This window comes from Sorex fumeus, unplaced genomic scaffold (assembly GCF_029834395.1).
Source record: "Sorex fumeus unplaced genomic scaffold, SorFum_2.1 ptg000039l, whole genome shotgun sequence".
Lineage (NCBI taxonomy): Eukaryota > Metazoa > Chordata > Mammalia > Eulipotyphla > Soricidae > Sorex > Sorex fumeus.
In genome coordinates this window covers 14,727,027-14,743,220 of record NW_026606096.1, presented here as the reverse complement: position 1 = coordinate 14,743,220, position 16,194 = coordinate 14,727,027, and the positions used below count along the sequence as shown (strand labels likewise).

General features: G+C 38.8%; 1 pseudogene; it reads left to right on the top strand.

The window, feature by feature from the left end:
- Positions 1–11,652: 11,652 nt before the first annotated feature.
- LOC130028142 (ribosome biogenesis protein NSA2 homolog) lies at positions 11,653–12,762 on the top strand (annotated as a pseudogene).
- Positions 12,763–16,194: the final 3,432 nt, after the last annotated feature.

Genomic DNA, 16,194 nt, shown 5'->3' with positions numbered 1-16,194 from the left:
AGGGGGATGAGTGAAGGTAGCCCATCCTGACCCTGAGAAAGTCAGGAGATTTCAGTCACAAATACCCACATACCCAAATTTTCAGCAGGGTGATTTTTCTGCGTGAGACTTGGTCCAGAGACGATGGAGTCCGGTCAGAGAAACGGCAGCAATTTTGCAGCATGGGAGCAAGTGGCTCCCAGGGCTCTGTTTGGGTGGGTCCTGGGCTAATCCACCCCTCTCCAAGGATTTGATTTTTCAAAGAAACACTTTTATCTTTTTAAAGTCCCAGGTGAAACAGATATTACAAAAGGAAATTTGAAAGAAGTAGGTCAATACAATAATATTTACTTTCAAGATAAAATGCACAATCCACATATAAGATCAGATATTTTCCTCTAAAAATAACTCATTTTAAAAGGGCACAGTGTAAATGTAAACTCAGTCTAATTTCCACATTTAATAAAAATGGTATTGACAAAATCAGTTCGTGACACTTTTGGAATGAAACCTCGATCTCTGATAGTCATTTGCTCCTCACGATATGTTAATAAGAGAAATAGTGCAGTTATTAACACTTTGACTTGACAGATGAGGCCCACAAAAGTAAGAAAAGTTAAGTGCACTTTTAAGGACTTACAAGTAACACAGAAGTACCAATTATTTTATATATGCCTCATTGTGTTCCTGGACTTTCCCTGGATTCAAGAAATGTAGTTTAAGAATAGAAATCAGGGGCAGAGAGAAAGTACAGGCGTTATGATGCATTTCTTGCACATTTTGATCCTAAGCACTAATTGAAGTCCCAAAGGAAGCTCTGAGTGTAATTCTGGATGCCTACCTAGGTCCACTAAGTGTGGAACTGCAGGTCTTCATTACTACTAGGGTCATACAGGTAATCACCTTCATGTCAGTGTCTGAGATTCCCACATCCATAGATCAACACATTGAACTGCTCACTCATTTGACTAGGTATTCTGCTCAATTAAATTAAGAAAGTCTATCACTAACATTTATAAATCTCATAAATTCTGCCACTTTAAGTGTATGGGTTCCAATAAAAATTAAGAAAATAAAGTTATTGATCACTTGATCACTTGATTCCCTGTTACTCATAAATTTGCTCGAGCAGGCGCCAGGAACGTCTCCATTCATCCCTGTTGCGTGCTAGTATAGCCCAATGGCATCTGCCAGTTCTAGGAACATGAAGAGCCTCAAACTGATCGTTCAGGGTCTTGACGAAAAAGTCTGATCATCTCGTAGGTGGGCATCCACGTGATCTTTTGACGTCCCATGGAATCCAGTCAGTAATGGCTCTAGTCCAGAGGTCGTCTCCAAACCTCATTATGTGTCCAGCCCATCTGATTTTTGATGCCTTGGCAAATGAGACAGCATCCCTGATTCTTGAGCGTTGATGGAGATCAGAACTCCAGATTCTCTCATTTGAGTGAAGCATGATACTCCAAACATAGCTCTTTTGATTCTTCTTTGAGATACCTGAATAGTGTTCTCATCCTGTTTTCGGAGGGCCCAGGTCTCTGAGGCATATGTTAATGCAGGAAAAACAGTGCAATCGAAGAGATGTGCTCGGAGCTGGAGGTTCTTTGTCCTCTTAGTTATTTCTTCAACACTCTTGAAGGCATTCCAAGCTGCTCTCTTCCTCCTGTGTAACTCAGGTGCCAGGTGATTCATCATGTTGACTTCTCGACCTAGGTATATATAACTGTTGCATTCAGAGATGGTCATTCTGTTGAGAGTGAATGAAATATCGAGAACAAGACTGTTTTTAGAAAACTTAAGAAAAAGTCAGTATACATATTTTATGCAACTTAATTTATGGAAATAATGCAGTATTGATGATTTTTTTTCTTTTTGTGTCACACCCAGTGATGCTCAGGGTTACTTCTGGCTCTGCATTCAGAAATTACTCTTGGTGGTGCTGGGGAGACCATATGGGATGCCACGGATCAAACTCAGGTCAGCCATGTCAAGGCAAATGCCCTACTCGCTGTACTATTGGTCTGGACTCACAGTACTGATGAAATTTAAGTGTTATTTTCTCTTTAGCTTTTGCATAATATTTTTGTCACATAGTTATTTTTCTTAAAATATATTAAATCACCATGTCTTACAAAATTATTCATAATTTACTTTCAGTTCCTCTATGTACCTTATGGACTATTGTTTGATAATGAGGTCTTTAATCCATTTGAATCTGAATTTTGTGCAAAGTGTTACAAAGGGATTCTGAGTTTACTGGTTTTTTTTTTTTTGCATATGGCTGACCAGTTTTACCAAAATCATTTATTGAAGAGGATTTCCTTGTTCTATTTTATGCTTTTCACTCCTTTTTCAAAAATTAACTGATTTTGTACCTGAGGATCTGTCTCTACATTTTAAATATTATTCCATTGATCTGAGAGTCTGTTTTTATTCCAGTACCAAACTGTTTTAATTACTACCATTTTGTAGTACAGTTTGATATTGTGGTATATATATTGTCATATATATTGAATCTATACAAAGTTTTGAGGACTATTGTCATTTTGCTCCCCATCCAAGAGCAGGGGGTGTGCTTCCATTTCTCCAAGTATACTTTTATTTCTCTAACTAACGTCTTGTGTCATGTCGTTTTCTTTGAATAGGTCTTTAACCTCTCTTTTTAAGCTGATTCCTATGTATTTGGTACTTATTTTTCTCAGACACGAGCGATAGCACAGCGGTAGGGCGTTTGCCTTACACGCAGCCAACATGGCCGACCTGAGTTCGATTCCTCCGCCCCTCTCGGAGAGCCCGGCCAGCTACCGAGAGTATCTCGCCCGCAGGGCAGAGCCTGGCAAGCTCCCCGTGAAGTATTCGATATGCCAGACACAGTAACAACAAAGTCTCCAATGGAGACGTTACTGGGCCCGCTCGAGAAAATCGATGATCAACGCGAGGGCCTTTACTGTAAAAATTATTTTGAAAAAAATCTCTCCTTTGTGTTTCTCTATTCGCATATGGAAAGCTGTGGACTTTACATGCTGATTTCATAATCTGCCACTTTACTATACAAATTTATCTTTTCCAGGACTTTTTTTTAAGAGTTGTTAGGGCTTTCTAAGTATAGTTTTTTTTTTTTTAAGAGTCGTTAGGGCTTTCTAAGTATAGTTTATTTTTGTTATTTGTGAGAGCTTGACTTCTTTTTCTATCTGGGTGTCCTGTTTTATTCTTGCCTAATTTCTCTGGTGAGGACTTCCAATACTAAGCTGAGCACTACTGGTAAGAGTGGGTAATCTTATCGTGTGACTGATCTTAAACCTGTTCTTCATTAGAGTATAAAGTTCACTATGGGCTTATGGTAAATGGCTTTACCTATGGTAAGGAAAGTCCATCCATGAAGTTAAGTATGATTCCTTCAAATATGAATGAGAATCTGGCTAGGTAAAGTATTCTTAGTGAGGCATTCATTTCATTAAATTTTTAACTATATCCCACCACTGACCTCAGGCCTGGAGAATTTCATACGATAAATCTGCTGTAAATCTAAGGTATGATTATTTGTATGTAATTTCCTTCTTTGATCTTGCTGCTTTCAGTGTTGTGTCTATCTATGATATTTGATGTTCTTATTAGGATATGTCTTGAGATCTTTTCATTGGGATTTCTTTTAAGTGGCACCCTTTGGGCTTCTTGGATCTGGATTCCTGGCTTTTCCAGCTTTGGGAACTTTACAGCGATGATTTCTTGAACTGTTATTACTTCATTGGAGTTGCCTGCTTATTACTCTGGGACTCCAATGATTCTTTTGCTGTTCCTCTTGAATTCATCCCATTCATTTCTTACTTGGGGCTGGAGTGATAGCACAGCTGGTAGGGCGTTTGCTTTGCATGCGGCTGACCCAGGTTCATTTCCTGCCTCCATCTCGGAGAGCTCAGCAAGCTACAGAGAGCATCCCACCTGCATGGCAGAGCCTGGAAAGCTCCCCATGGTGTGTTCTATATGTCAAAAACAGTAACAACAAGTCTCACAATGGAAATGTTATTGGTGCCCACTCAAGCAAATCGATGAACAATGGGAGGTCAGTGCAAAGTGCAGTGCTACATCTCTTACCTGACCTTGTGCTGTTCTAAGGTCTTTTTCCATCTTCTTTTGTTGCCTGTATACTTACTGGATTGCATCTTCAAGCTGACTGATTCTGTCTTTGACTATTGTCATTTTACTGTTGAGGGCAACCATTGAGCTTTTTATTTCATCTACTGAGTTTTTAACTGATGGCATTTCTGTTTGTAGTTTTCTTATTTCTGCTCTCATTTCCTCCTGTATCTTATTGACTATTCATTCCACTGTTGCCCTCACATCTTCCTGTATTTTATCGGATGTCTGTTCCACTGTGAGCTCATTGGACATCCTCACCATATCATCTCTGAATTCTTTATCAGAGAAATTGTGTATGTGGATATTCCATGTTGAGACTTCAGGACACCTATCTTCCTCCCTACCTTGGGGTGGGTTCCTGAGCTGTCTTCCCTTAGTGCCTAGTGAAGTCTGAGGGTAGTGATCTAGGATTTTCCTTTCATTCCTTTGTAACTATGTGGAGTTACTTTGGAGATGAATCTTATGAGTTATACGGAGGGAGTATAAGTGTGGCCACGTTAGAGGCTACCTACTGAAAAAAAAACACAACTTTCACCTTTGTAACCTGTGGGTGAGGTTTAGAAGAGATCCATGGATTTAAATCCTGTGCAATTGCCTCCTATTAATTTGCCCAGTGTCCGTGCAGCTTCTTCTGTCTCACCTGGTTCCTGGGAATATTTTCATATTTTATTAACAGTTATTATTATGAATGGGTGCTTACCGTGCATCTATTGAAGGAATCATATAATTTTTTTGTTTTTCCTTATATGGTGTATTACATTGATTGCCTTGCATATGTTGAACCACTCTTACATTGTCAAGACCCTTGAATTTATACACCATGACCAAGTAGGATTCATTCCCAGCTTGGGACCCACCATCCCTGCCAAATGCAAGTAAGTCTTGAGCACCTATATGTATGGTGCTAGAAACCAAAATGATAATTAAGTATCCATAGATATGGGAAATATATGCAAGTATATTAAAGATATTTTATCATATCAAATGGAAAACATAGCTCTAAGGCATAAGATAGTCACAGAAATGATACAGAAACTTCAAACATATGAATAGAAACCTTATTTGACCTGACTAATTTGCTATTTTTATCATATTGCTGAATGCAACATAGCTGTCAAATGTTATAAAATCATATCTAATGATATGACATTAAAAAGTTCTTTGAAGTTGTTGTTACCAAACCTGAGACATTGGAATAATGTGTGTGTGTGTGTATGTTTGTGTGTGTGTGTTTGCGTGTGTTCCTGTGTGTGTGTGTACAGGAGTGTTTTCTCTGTAGTCATTCCTCTCAGGCATCAACTATTACTGCAGAGATTTATTTTTTCCCATGGAAAGTGGTCACTAGTCTGAAATTATGATGATCCACAGTGGACCTGTATACTGTTCACTTTTTCCATATAACCTGATAATACTGTAAATTTAGAGGAGAATTACTTCAAGTCATTGCAGAGAGTTTAGCAAACTAGAGTCTAACGGTCATATAAAAATAAATGATATAACTTACTGACTCTTACATTTATCTCCAGTCTTTCTCTCTACTCTTGTCATACTGTTCTTTGGTAAATAATTTTGTCATTCACCTTTGTTTTCAAGATTAGAAATATTAATTTCTAATATTTATATTAATTTATTATAATGTATCTCTCATGTGTATATCACTGAAATATTTAATATTCTTTATACACATATAATTTTTAAATTGTATTATAATATTTTGACAAATTATTTTCAGTTCTTTTATAACATGACTAGCAAACAACTCAGTGACATTGATTTCCAGTCAAATATTCAGTCATGTATTGGTAGAGTCTTCTGACATATTCATTAAATCATCTGTTTGTGATTCTGTAAAAACTTCTAGTATTGATTCCCACTTCCAGACTCATTGACACCAGCTCCATTTAATTTCCTTTCATCCCATTCTTTCTACTTGTTTTGTCCTCTGTGTCCTATTTTATAATTTTTTTCTTTCTCTATTCTATAAGATTGAGCTCTATGAAATATTTTTGTTGTCTTATAATTTCTTACTGGATTTTTAAAGGCACCAAAAAATGGAAAATTATAAGAGAGAGTTTGGTCTATCATTTACCCATTCTCTCTATACTTTAGGATGTTCCTGATAGTGCTACTTTGCTTCATGATTACAGCTTCTCGAAATGATTTCAGTCCTCAGACTCTTATGTAAACTTAAAAATAGTGAGCATGGGGGACTAAAATAATACCATGTACCCAACCTTGATTCAAATGCTGATGCCATATATGGTCCCCGAATACCTCCAAGAAGTGATTCCTGAGTACAGAGCCAGAGTAAGCCTTGAGAACTGTGTGGTGTGGCCCCCGATTAAAAAAAATATGATAGACTTCATACTGGTATGTGTTTCTCTAGGCAATTAAATGCATATTGAAAGAATCCTCATAATCAAAATAAAATTTATTCTAGGGGAAATTACCAGATGCTACTTATCTGGGGGTTGTTCTTTTAATTGATCAAATATTCATCTACACTCTTATGTTTGTTTTAGGTGTATAATTTTCCGACTCTTTTCTGTTCACCCACATGCTTTTATTTCTTCTTATCTTTGCTTAGGTAAACTCCACCATATTTCTGAACGTTAGCCCAACCCCTTATAGTAACATTTTTAGGAGAACTTTTCTCACATTTAACAACAAAAGCATTATATTAAAAATAGCATACTAGGATTTTAATGTTCTATATCATTGTATCTCTTAATACTTACAATATCTGAGATGAGGCTTAGAAGATTTCTACAAATTAACACAACTGTAAATTAAAATTAAGGATTGAAATCATGTGACTTCATGAAACGTAAGCTCTGAAATTTCTACACTTTGAAATGTACGCTCTAAAATTTCAACTGCTTTAGGGTAGGGGATGTGACTAGGTAGTAGAATTCCTGCCTTACGTGTGTGAGGCCTGACTTTGACTCCAGGCACCACAAAAGTGAAAAACAAAAACTAAACTATGCTTTATAATAGAATGCTAGTCTGGAAGGTAAAATAAATTGGGAAATAGAACCATGTAACAATTTTAATTTTTCCGAATCATGACTATGGAATTTTTATTTAACTTTTGTGCCTTCAAATTTTCTTAACTATCTCATTTCTTAGATTTTTCCATTGCATACTAGTACATAACAGAGAATGTGGATATTGAAATGAATATTTTACTGCTATTAAATTTATAAATATGACTACATTAAGTATTAATATTAAAAAGAAACTCCTATTAGACTTTGTTGCACTGAAAAACTCTGAAAGTGTCCATTTTGTTTAAATCCCTAATTTAACATGAGGCACTGACTAAATGTAGTGATCTCATCTGATCATCTCGCTACTGCAAATAATAGTTTCTCTCTTCTTTGTAGTTTTAATTGTCTAACAATAATAAATTTATCATATATCAATAATAAAAAAAATTTACTCTTAATGGCATTATTTGGTTTGCCTTATATATTGTGATTACTTTTGTCTGCATGAAACATTGTAACTTAGGTACACAGCAAGAAAGCAAAACAAAACAAAACAAAACAAAAAACATTAGCAAGGTCAGAGAGATAGGACAGGGTTAAGATCTTTTTCTTGCATAACTCTGACTCCAGCCCTGTCTCTTCTCACTTGGAGTGTTTCATTTGAGAAATCCGATGTGAATTTTCCCTTGTGTTAGGAGTTTTGCTTCTTTCTTATCACTTTAAGGACTCTCTTTCTCTCTAATTCTCACTATTACAATTATAATATTAAAATTATAGTATGTGTTCTATTGGAATTTATTTTGCTTGACACTTCTGGATCTCCTAGATAAGTGCAGAGTCCCTTCCAGGCGGAAGTTCCCAGCCAGTAGATCTTATGCACCTGTTCTCCCCTTTATCTCCTCTCCTTTCGGAATTCTGATGATGCAGAGATTGTTCCTCTGGCCATTGCCCATTAAATGCTTGGATTTTATTCATTCTTTACAAAAATCTCTTTTCTATTGCCTCTTCTTTATTCATGATGCCATGTGCTTTGGCCTCAAGGTCACTGATGTGATTTTCAGTCTCTTTCATTCTACCACTAAATCTTCTTCTATGTTCTCCCCTTGTTTTAAGAGTTCTTTAATTTTACCCCATAAGGAGTGAAATAAACATGCTGAATAAGAAAGTGAACTTACTTGCTTTGTTTGGTTTATGAACCAAAATAAGTTTGGAAGTATTTTTATTAATCATTATAAAAATTGAATTGGGGATTGATTGCCTAGATAGGTATTTATATTAATGAGTAAATAAAAAATAGATAAGAAGGATTAAATATTTACAATAAATATAATTTACATATGTAATAAAGAGACCATATAAATTAGCAAATCTCCAAGATCAGAAGCAGATAAGAGACATAAATATCACACACACACAAAAATGTGGGCCTGGGGTGGGGAAGAGGTGGGTGTGGCGAGGATAATTCAAAAGGCCTGATACTAGCATGAAGTGGCCCTGAGTTAGAGGCCTGGTGTTGCAGACTGCTTCCTCATCATCAGGTGTGACCTTGGGAGCCCCTAGCGCTACTGGAGTGGACATGGTGGTACCCAGCCCCCAGCACTGACTGAAAAGCAGCACTGCATCTCCAGACCTGAGTGTGGAGATTTTCAGGCTCAGGCAAATTTCTCAGGAAAGGGCCTACTCAGTCAAGTTGTGTGATCTTCTGGATGTGTTGTTATTTTCACTCTGCCGGCATGTTGTGAGGATCTTTGCATTGAATCTCATCAGGGATCTTGATCTGTAGTTTTCCTTTTTGTGCTGTCTTTGTCTGCTTTGGGTATCAGGGTTATGTTTGTCTCATAGAAACTGGGAGGAGTTCTGTTTCTTTCACCTTCTGAAAGAGCCTGAAGAGAATTGGCAGTAGGTCTTCTTTAAAAGTTTGGAAGGACTCACTAGTGAACCAAGCTTGTCCTGGTCTTTTGTTTTGGGGAACCTTTTGGTTAGCATGTAGATATCCTCTACAGTAATTGTCTTGTTGGAGTATTCTGTATTTTCTTGTTTTAGCCTGGAGAAGTTAGAAGAGTTCAAAAATGTATCTATTTCTTCTAGATTCTCTCATTCCATCGCATCAAGATTTTCAAAGTATTCCCTGATGATCCTTTGCATTTCTACTGTATCTGTTGTGAAGTCTCCCCTTAGATTTCTAATTCAGTCTATTAGGGGAGCACAGCAGTAGGGCGTTTGGCCAGCCCAGTCAAGCCAGGTTCTATTCCTCCGCCCCCCTTGGAGAGCCCAGTAAGCTACCAAGAGTAGAGTCCTGGTGGCAAAGCCTGGCTGGCTACTTGTTATGTATTCAATATGCAAAACACAGTAACAACAAGTCTCAAAAATGGAGATGTTACTGGGTCTGCTGGAGCAAATCGATGAACAACAGGAGGACAGTGACAGAAATAGTGACAGTGAAAGTCTTGGTAGTGTTCGTAGATCTTATTTATCTTTTCAGAGAACCAGGTCTTGGTTTCATTAATCTTTTGGATCTATTTTTTATTAAAAGTCATTACTTTTTGCTTTAAGTTTATCATTTTCTTCCTCCTTCCTGCTTTGTACTCCTTCCTTCCTTCCTTCCTTCCTTCCTTCCTTCCTCCTTCCCTTCCTCCCTCCCTCCCTCCCTCCCTCCCTTCCTCCCTTCCTTCCTTTCTTCCTCCCTTTCTCCCTTCTTCCCACCCTCCCTCACTCCTTTTCTTTCTTCCTTACCTTCTTTTTGTTTGGGGCCACACCCTGCAGTCATCACAGATAACTTCTGGTTATGTGCTCAGAGATCACTCCTGGGGATATTTGAGGCAACGATATGGTGATGACAATGAAAACTTGTCAGCCTTATGCAAAGTAAGTGATCTGACCACTATACTATTGCTCCAGCCATTGAATCCCTTAAATTTTATCTGTGTGAATGAAACAATGAATATCAATATAAATTAGAAATGAATATGTCCAGAGCATGTGAGATTTGTTGTGGTGGGGGGGAACATACTTGGTGGTGCTCAGATGTTACTCCTGGTCTTGTGCACAAGGCAACATAATAAGATACTCTCCATGTCATGAGAAAATATTTTCAAATAATACATTAGATAAAGAACTAATATCCAAGATAGAGTACTCATAAAAATAAAAAACAAATTAATAACTCCATCAAAGAATGGGGATAGTATATAACTAGAAAGGTCACTTAAAAAGATGTAGAGAGGATCAGTAGGTATATGAAAGAGCAATCGCTGATATTTATTATCTAGTAAATTCACATAAATGAATAATGTGATTTTATCTCGTATTAAGCTATCTCTTTGCATCCAGAAATTTAATGTTTCATGTTTTGATGAGCTGTGAATGCAAGGCATACATGCAAGCCAAGTGTTTTACAACTTAAACTATATCTCCAGCAAAAAGTGTCTATTTTTACCACAAAAATATTTATCTTTCCAAGAAAATTTTGTATATACATGAAAACAGTGCATCAAACCATCAATAAATAAGCATAGCTTATATTTCTACAGTAAATCTTCGAATTCAAGTTTTAATATCATCATCACTTAAACAAGATTAAAGTGTATCAAATGTATAATATTTGATTACAGATGTAAATTTTTACTTAAGGCCTGATAGTTATTTTAATTATCAAAATTAGATGCTTTAGTTCATTATTTATAATTCTTATCCATTTGAATAAAAATATCTTAACTAATCAAACAGCATAGCTTAAAACTTACAAACAAAGCTAAAAACAGACTTTAGAAGTTGAAATGTCACTAACATAAGAAAGGATCTTTGTATGTTAGTAAGTACTGCGAAGGAAGGTCTTGTGGAGATGTAGTAAATTCACTTTCCTAAAATCAAGAACAACAGTGAAGGCCATAACATGGACCTTAGAGCTCTTCATGAAGGTCAGATTCCTCTACGTATCACTGAAGATTTTTTTCCATAGGATTAAATTAGTGAGTACCTAGGAATGCATTTAATTTTCTATAAAGTCAAAGATAAAGGATTTGCTTTAATTCTGTAGAACAAAATTATGTATTTTTAAAACCCAACAATTATGCTTTTTATTTTTGTCTAAGTAGCCAGACCTGCTAATTCCCCATGACCTTCTTCTTGTCTCCAAACTTGTAAGCCCAGAGAATGCAGAGGAACGGTATGATAATCCAGGGCAATGAAGATAGATGGAGCATTAGAGAAACAATCTAGGAGAGAAGATTTACAACTTGACCTTCTGATATACTTAGAACAGCACCATTAGCTGTCCTAATTCCTTTTTTCTAGCAATTAGATTTTTTAGATCTTTTTTTATTCTCAAAGATACTCATTGCTTATATTATCAAATTCTTACCTTAGTTTTTTATATAGTTTATTTTTGTTACCCTGATTTTTAAAAAAATCTTTATTATTTTATATATTCAATTATTTCTTTCTAAAAGATGTTTTGAGTTTTATAAGTTCTTTTGTATTTTGATTTAAAGAAAAGAATAAATGACTATCCAAAACATATAAACTTTAAAAAGAACATTAGTTGCTCATGAGTTTCAAATGCCAAAAGTTCAGTACTTTGGATACTTGGGCAGCTCTACCAGAAAGTCCTGAAGCCATAACAAAGCCACAAACTGAATGTATTGAGTAACACCTTAAGCACTATGGATATTATTTGAATTTCCATGAGAAAAAGAGAAAGAAGATCAAGAGGTTTAAGAGCCTTTAAAAAAAAGCAAAAATGATGATTGGCCTGAAGGCTAAGCTCTATCATAAACAGTGTAGTACTGAAAAAATACAAATGAAAAAGACTGTTAAGATGCATGAAAGGAGAATTCCCAAAGGAAAGAATGATGGAAAGACAGTACAAGAAGCCATACCTGTATATCTGGGTGGAAAGAGGGATAAAGTCCTTTTCCATATGAATAAACAAAAAGAACAACAAATAAATAGCAGGGAATTGGGAAGTTCATCTCCAAGGAGAAACAGAAGTATTAAACATTATTCAGACAGGAAAGAGAAAGAAGAAAGCATGAATGAGGATGGTTACTAAAGTTTACTTTGTTGTTGATGGCTTCACAAGAAACATAAATTTGAAAAATTCATTAGGCCAAAGGGCTGGAGCGATAGCACAGCGGGTAGGGCGTTCGCCTTACACGTGGCCAACATGGCCGACCCGAGTTTGATTCCTCCGCCCCTCTGGAGAGCCCTGCAAGCTACGAGAGTATTCGATATGCCAAACACAGTAACAACAAAGTCTCCAATGGAGACGTTACTGGGCCCGCTCGAGCAAATCGACGGTCAACGGGAGGGCCTTTACCTTTACCTTTACCATTAGGCCAATGGGTTTACATTTCAAAAAAGGCTTTGTAACACATCTTGAACTGAAAGTTACCTTTTGCCTGCCAACACTTGGTGTAAAAAAGATCCTTCATCTTCACTCTATGCTGCCTTGGTGCTCTCACCAAAGGTACAGTCATGAAGGTGAATATGAGCAAGTAGGGCCTTGTCACAGAGGGAGGCAAGGCTATTTGGGAAAAACATGTCCAGGTTACCAACAATTCTGAAAATGCACTCTTACTGGTTTGACAGTAACTTCATACAAATAACTCCTTATAATTATGAAAGACTGCATACCACTGAGGAGAGCCACCATTGACTACCAAAATGCCTAATATGTATGCAGTCATCAAGAAAAATGCATATGATGTTGCACAAAACATTAAAGTAAGTGATCGTGTTTTTTTTTCCAAAGAGCATTAATGGTAAGGTAGTTAAGGTTCTTGCCTTACATGCTGCTGATCCTCGCTTGATTCCCCACACCTCATATAGTCCCTGAAGTCCAGCCAGGAGTGATCCCTAAAAGCAGAATCAGGAGTTAGCCCTGAGTACAGCCTGGTATGGCCCAAGTACAAAAACTAAAATAAAATAAGGGCACTGATAGAATGCTGAAATATATAAAACATATGTTAGTAATATATCAATAATTTGATGCATATTAAGATTTTAACATTGAAAATCAATAAACGCAAGTTAGTACTTTCAGATTTTCTAAATTAATTCTAAACTCCATGTACCATTGTCTTCACTTTTTTAATTTCTAAGTCTACTTTTTAACACTTATTTTATTATCTTTTCCTCAGAATACTTTCAGTGGACTAGCCTTGAAGTTATTATTATCATAAGTCCTTTTTATTTATAGAGGTTAAGGGAACTCTAATTTTACCCACATTTTAATAAATGCTATACTCAATTTTTATGCTTTGAAAGAATGATGTTCCATGAACTCTCGTGGAAAAGCCACACATTCCTACCCAGCTGCTTTTGGGTTCAGCTTCCTAACCAGCCTGCACTGACTGTTGATGTTCTCTGCAATCTTAAGTTTCTTCCTAATAATAGTGGTAGGTAGTTAGTGGGAACTTTAAGAGACTATTGTAAACATTAAAGCACACACTGACCTCTTTGGGGGTCCTCTCTTAATGGAGTTTTCAACATCAAGTCGCACAAGATAGATGTATTTCTGACTCTAAGATTTTCCGTGGATGTGTGCTTGTGGTTGTGTGTGTATGTGTGTGTGTGTGCACGCGCATGTGTGAGTGCACGCATGCGCGTATGGCCATTAATTCAGGAGAATCTTCAGAGGCACTGAAACTGTTTGCCAAGATCTCTAACAAAGCATCAATTGATGTTATAAGCAACCTTGAGTAACAGAAGAATTTACATCACATTTTTCATGGTTCATAAGGAACCTCTTGTGATTTAAACGGGTTCATCAGAGAAAGCACCATTTGGGTAAGATTTAGAAAGAAGTTTCTCTTTGGAATGCTCAGTAATATTTGGTGGGAAGAAGAAGAGGGGGGTGCAATACTTAAAATACTGGTGAATTTCAGCTATTGGGTTCTATCTTATGGGAATCGTTTGTTAGTTTCAGAGGTCACAATTACCAGCAAATTTCTCACTGTTTCAGTTCAGTCTTTTTCCCATAGCGGTCCTTCCTTCTCCACCCTTTTAAGCTGCTTGGCACTGGCACTTCCCGGTTTGCCATCCCAAACTTTCCCTGGCAAGCAAGGACTCCAGGCCACCAGCAGTTCAATTATCCTCCTGGTTGCAGCACAGGTGTCCATGTCCTTCTTTGAGCTCTGGAGCTTCCAAAGAGACAAAAACAAAAAAACCCAAAAACAAAAAACAAAAAAAAAACAAACAAAAAAAAAAACTTTCTCCTTCCTCTGGGCTTCTGCTAGCAAGTGTATCCTTGAAGTTAGCAATCTCAGCTGAGAGTGACCCTCACCCTTTCTCCCAGCGCTATCCCCACCACTCCCACCAGGCCATCAGGATTCGCAGAGCCCTCCCCTGTCCTGCGCTCGGTTCCAGTTATCTGGCCGAGGAGATGCGGGGTCCACCTGGAGGCTGTGCCGCCGCCTCCACCCGCGCGGTGTTCCCCGCGTGAGCGCTGGATTATTCCAGTCTTTGAGCATGGCAGATTTCCACCAGATGACATCATGGGAGCCAAGTGAGTGCGGGCTCCGAGAGCAGGACTGAGAAGGGGAGGGGGAGGCGGGGAGGGGAGAGGGCTGGGAAGCTGAGCCCCAGCCGGGCTGCCTGCCACCCAGCTGCACGGCCGCGAGCTCGCACGAGCGCTCCGCCCGCAACTGACAAAGGATGGGGAGATGCCAGCGCTCGGGGCTGCTGGCTGCACGCCTGCAGGCGGCCGCCTGAGCGACTTCGCCCTCCGCGGGTGAGTGATGGCCCTGCGCCTTCCGGCCTGGCAGTGAGCCCGCACCCCCGGGCCGGGTGTCCCGGCAGGTGTGTCCCCGAACCCGAGGGAAGCTTGAGCTCTAGAGCGCTGCTGGAGCACCAGACCCGGCAGCAGGTGCCTTTGCTGGCGGGTCCAGAGAGGAGTGGATGATGCCTCTGGCTGGGATTCTGAGCTGGGATTGGGAGCGACTCGCCGGCGGCAGGCTCAGCTCGGTAGAGTGGATGCTCCGGGAGCCTCCTGCCCTGGCTAGTTACCTTTGTTGCATCCCAGCGCCCGCTCCGCGCGCGCGAGTCCTTTCTGGTGGATGCCCAGTGCGAGGCGCGCTGTTTACACCAGCTCCACACTAGTCACAGAGCCGCACCCCTCGGAAAGCGCGGCATCAGTGACAGCCCCTTGGACAGGCTTGCAAGGTACTGGTGCGGGCTGGAAGGGGACCCGCACCTATGGTCCAGGGTGGTGCTGGGGGGCGGGGGAGGCGCTGTCAACCAGCTGGGCAACCTTTGTCTTGGGTTTAGCGCCTCTGCGCTCCAACCTGAGTCAGGTTTTCTCTTAACTGTGGAGTTGGATCTTACTGAGGCTCAAGCAAGCTTGGGCGAGAGATAATTGGTTTTCTGCTCCAGGAGGGACTGAGAACCGGGGACTTAAAATAGGAGAAGGGTGCTGCGCGCAAAGGTGAGTGTGACAGCTATCCCCGTGTAAAGCGAACTTCTTAAACTCCAGAAAGTGACATGACCCACGGAGGCAGAGAGGCACCCAAGTTCTGTTACCCAATGGTATGGGTAGGGGGCAGCTTAGCGAGACTCACTCTCAGTCTTGTTTTCGAAGCTTTGGTTTTAAGGATTATTGTGGCAGGTGAATGGAGTTAGGGAGACTAGCGTCTTCCTGGCAAACCCTTTTTAATTAAGTATTTCAGAAGAGATTCGCTTGCTTAACGTTTCTGAGATGGGTGTGTGGTCTATTGTGCAGCACTGTGGACGGAGAAGAGATTCAAACCTTGCTCTAGCATCTTACTTATTAGAGTTTCATTCTTCGTAAGTGTTAGGAACCCGATACTCCTGCTCCTCCCTTTCTACCCTCCTTTAGTTTCTGCTATCTGGAAAGAGTTCTTTCTACTCTAAGATCCCAGAGAAGTGCCAATATTTATAGGAGTGTTTTGTTTGAATATCGATTTATTTCCAAAAGAAACATTTTATGAAAAAAAAAGACGCACGAAAATGTAACTTTGCTAAATTGAAGTTTGCTTTTTTGCGTTATTTGCTTTTATTTACTTTAATTGAAAATATTTAAATTTTAAGGTATTTTATAATTATGATAATTATGAATTTAGTGTCTCAT